This window comes from Acomys russatus, chromosome 31 (genome assembly GCF_903995435.1).
Source record: "Acomys russatus chromosome 31, mAcoRus1.1, whole genome shotgun sequence".
NCBI classification, from domain to species: Eukaryota; Metazoa; Chordata; class Mammalia; order Rodentia; family Muridae; genus Acomys; species Acomys russatus.
Window position 1 is genome coordinate 575541 of NC_067167.1, and position 4696 is coordinate 580236.

At 43.5% G+C, this 4696-nt stretch overlaps 1 pseudogene; it reads right to left on the reverse strand.

Annotated features, from left to right (window-relative positions):
- Window positions 1-410: 410 nt before the first annotated feature.
- LOC127212624 (RNA-binding motif, single-stranded-interacting protein 2-like) lies at window positions 411-2540 on the reverse strand (annotated as a pseudogene).
- Between the last annotated feature and the right edge of the window lie 2156 nt (window positions 2541-4696).

Genomic DNA, 4696 nt, shown 5'->3' on the forward strand with positions numbered 1-4696 from the left:
CTCAGATCCACTGATATCATTCTTTTTTCTTCTTGTTCGAAGGTTAAAAAAAAAAAATCTAAAGTGGAAATGCTGGGAATCACCATGGCCTTCTTTCTGTTTCTAGGCCTGGCTCTGGGAACTGTAGTCACCTTCCTACTAGGGGCACTGCTGTTTTTCTTCCTTTTTAAAGAAATCGTTTTTAAAATACCCAGACCTTTTCATGAAGATGAGAAGCAGCTCAGCTGGGGTCTTTGGGGTAGGAGAAAGGTTCGCTGCAATTAAATGCAAAGCAAGAAACAGTTTCTGCAAAAGTCTTTTTGATCTTGAACGTAGCACATACAAAAAGCAACGTGGTTCCCTGGGCTCCATCAGAGATGGGAAAATAGCCCCAGGAGGAGTGCATGGGCTTTCCCCAGGCCCAGGCTGCATTACTTGCTGAACTAGAAACGATAGAAGCCATGATGTGAGGTGGTCTCCACTGCCACTTGTTTTTGCTGATGACTCTCCTCAACAGAAACAATGGGAGAAGGCACAGTGGGGTCCTGGGAAGTGCAAGCTCCTTGCATAGCAGTAGCTGCTGGCATAAGTGTGCCCAGGATGTTGAGTGACAAGTGGCTCAGTTGCTGGGTAGGAGGTCCCATCATAGAGGCAGGATGGAGAAGGGGGGGGGGTGGTCCATGCCTGGTGTCAGAACTGAGCCCTGATAGGAGGACACGGGAGATGGAGAATATGGGGACAGTGCGTACTCAGCAAGCATCTTGGTATAGACAATGCTGTAAAGGGCTGGGTGCAGCCCACCCTGAAGAGCTGCAGTGGGGTCATAGGTCAAGGCCATACCACCCATGTCTACACTCCTTGGCCAGCCTGGTCCCTTTTGCGTAAAGTTTTCCTTGGTTCTGTCATTTCTTTGGCCCACCATCAGCAAATTTGCAAAGCAAGGGGTCAGATGATTCTACTACTCTAGGGGACATCTTTACGTACTTTCCGTTAAAGTAGGTGATAACGGCTTCACATGTCTCTATGGAATCCATCTTAAGATGCATGTGAGGAATAAGGCTCTCACCTTGCAAAGCCAACACCTCTGCTGGTCCCACTACTAGTGTCTCAAAGGACTCAAGAAGAGGTAACCTGGCCAAAGGGCTTCAGCATTCACTCCAGTTCTTGCTCATCCATCAACAGTGTGAGGTCTGAGATGTATAAATGTGTAGGATCTTGCTTCTGTTGCTTTGCCATTTGTACCTGCACACCACTGGCAATCAGTGCAGTTACAGCTTTCTGTGCTGCAGAAGGACTGCTGAAGTCCACAGAGACTCATAAGGACATACTTTAAAAATCTATGCTCCATCAAATTGGAAAATCTAAAAGAAATAGATAAAAAGCCATTAAAATTCTCCCAAACAAAAGAATTCCAGGGCAAGATTCACCAAATTCTACCAGACTTTCAAAGAAAAATTAACACCAATACTCCACAAATTATTCTACAAAACACAATCAGAAGGAACAGTGCTCAATTTTTTATTTTTTTTTTTATTGGTGTTTTTCCTCATGTTGGTTGGTGTGAAAGTGTCAGATCTCCTGGAACTGGAGTTACAAACAGTTGTGAGCAGCCATGTGGGTGCTAGGAATTAAATCCAAAAACTTTGGAAGAGTAATCAGTCTTCTTAAGCACTGAGCCAATTTATTTTATGAGGCCACAACTACTCTGATACCCAATCCACATAAAGACCCATCAAAGAAGCTGGGCAGTGGCAGTGTATACCTTTAATCCTAGCACTCGGGAGGTAGAGGCAGGTGGATCTCTGAGTTTAAGGCCAGCCTGGTCTACAGAGTGAATTCCATGAATCCCACAGCTACCCATAGAATCCCTGTCTTGAAAATAAAACAAAAAAGGACACAATAAAGAAAACTTTTCAGACCAATTTCTCTTATAAACATAGCTGCAAAAATGGTCAATATAATACTTGCAAACTGAAAAAAAAAAAGGACTTAAAAACTGAATCTAAGAACACATCAAAAAAGGCCATCCATCACCATCAAGTAAGCTTTATCCCAGAAATGCAGGGATGGCCCAATATTTTTTTTTAAAAATCAGTGCATTCTGAGGAGGATGACTGTGTTACAGAGCTGCACAGAAATGTTCACCCCCAAGAGTGGACTGACTGGGAGGAAACACTTAGCACAATGTATTAGAAATACCCAAGCAGAGATCATCCAAGTTGGCATTGATCACATACTGTGTCTGATCTTCAGAACAGCAGTGACTGCACAGCCACCAAAGGACCATACTGAAAGCTCCAAAACACAGTGTTGGTGTTTCTCAGAGAGAAGAAAATGCTGTCATGTGGATCATCCATGCCCTCCCACTGCAGGACCATGGGGCCACGCTCTGGTGAGCTCCCAGGGACCCTGGGCCACCACTGCTTTTCAGATTGTGGTCAACACAGTGCGGGCCAAGGAGATAGCATTTGAGGAGGGGGTGTTGTTCAAGTCGAGCCTGAGCGAGGACTGTACTGCCCACACCACAGCCCTCATGGACTCTTCTCACGGGCTGGGGCCATGCTCAGTGCCAAGAGCTGGATCATACAGAGGTGGATACTAGGGGCAGCACCGAGGTGAGGGCCCATGGTGGATGGAACATGAGATGGAGCCAGAGACTCAGGAGGCGCAAATCAACAGAGCCACAAGTGCCCTGGGGGAAAAAAAGCTGAGCTGGGCCAACATCAATGGTTTCTGTGAGCAACTCAACAAAGACTTTGAGGGGCCTCCACTTACAACCTGCTTGATGGCCCACAAGATCCAGTACCCACAGGAGTAGGAGGCCATCCAGGCCTTGACTGCCAGCAACAATCTGGCGAATTGAATGGGAGCAGAAGAACTGGCTCTGAGGACACAGAAGCAGGAAAGCTGACCCTGAAGACACAAGAACATGAGAGCTGGAACTGAGGACATGGGAGCAGGTGAGCCAGCCCTGGAGACATGGAAGCCAGAAAGCTGGCCCTGCCCTGAGGATACAAAAGCTGGAGAGAAGGCCCTGTCCTGAGGACATGGGAGCAGGAGAGTCAGCCCTGCCAAGATGACACAGAAGCAGGTGAACTGGTCCTACCCTGAGAACATAGGAGCAGGTGAGCCAGTCCTGCCCTGATGACAGGAGAGCAAGCCCTGATCCAGGGCTCCAAGTCAACCTCACCCTAACATGTACCCCATGTATGACCTGCTAGAACACACGAAGGGGCCAGACCTACAAAATCAAAGATTAAGAATCTCCTTGACACACAGCAACAACGGGATATGCAATAGCAGTCCCAGTGAGGACCGAGGATCTGGTAACAATAGTGTAGGCCTCAAACCAGACCCATGACTCATAGCAATGAACATTTGACAAAAGGCTATACTATGTGATATACTACAGTTTCTGTGACAAGATTTTTTGTTTGTTTGTTTATCTGTTTGCTTTATTTTACTAAGGGGAGGAGAAGGATTTTGGTGCATGATGTGTAAATCATAGACATTCAATAAAAAAAATTAAAAATCAATATGTGTAATCCACCATATAAACAAACTGAAAGGAAAAAAAACACACATGATCATTTCATTAGGTACAAAAAAGGCCTTTGACAAAATCCAACTCTTCTTCATAAAAAAATCCTAGAGCGATTAAAGATAAAAAAGGAATATACATGAATATAATAAAGACAGTTTACAAAAAGCCTATAGCCAACCTCAAATTGTGAAAAGAAACCCCAATCAATTGCACTAAAATCAGAAGTAAGACAAGATTATCTATTGTCTCCACACCTATCAATGCAGCGCTTAGAGTTCTAGCTGTAGCATTAAGACAGCTAAAGATCAAGGGAACACAGATTGGAAAGGAAGAAGCTAACGCACCTTGATAGATGCATAAATGACCCTGAAAATTCCACCAGGGTAACTACTACAGCTGGTAAACACTTCCAGCAAAGTAGCTGGATACAAAACTAACTCATGAAAATCAGCAGGCCTTCCATATACAAATGACAAATGGACTAAGGAATCAGAGAAACAACATCTTTCACATTAGCCTCAAATCATACAAAATATCTTGTGTTAAATCTAATAAACCAAGTAAAAGATTTGTATGGTAAAAATGTCAAGTCTTTCCAGGTGGTGGTGGCACATACCTTTAATCTCAGCACTCAGGAGGCAGAGGCAGGCCGATCTCTCAGTTCAAGGCCAGCCTTCTGTACAAAGTGTCTTCCAAAAAGCCAGGCTTGCACAGAGAAACACTGTCTTGGAAAAAAAAAAGAAATAGAAGATATCAGAAAATAGAAATATCTCCCCATGCTCATAGATAGGTAGCTAACATAATAAAAGATGGCCATCCTACCAAAAACAATCTACAAATTCAATGCAATCCAATTAAAATCACAACACAATTCATTATAGAACCTGAAAGGACAATTCTCAGTTTCATCTGGGGAAAAAACAGAATAGATAAAATAATTCTGAAGAATAAAACAACTGCTGGAGGTCATATCATTCCTGATCTCAATGGTACTACATAGATACAGTAATAAAGACCACAGGGAATTGGCACAAAAACAGACACATTGATCAATTGAATTGAATCAAAAATACAGACATAAATATATACATATATGGACACCTGATTTTTGGTGAGGAAGTAAAAAACACAAAGGAAAAACAGCATCTTCAACAAATGGTGCTGGTCAAACTA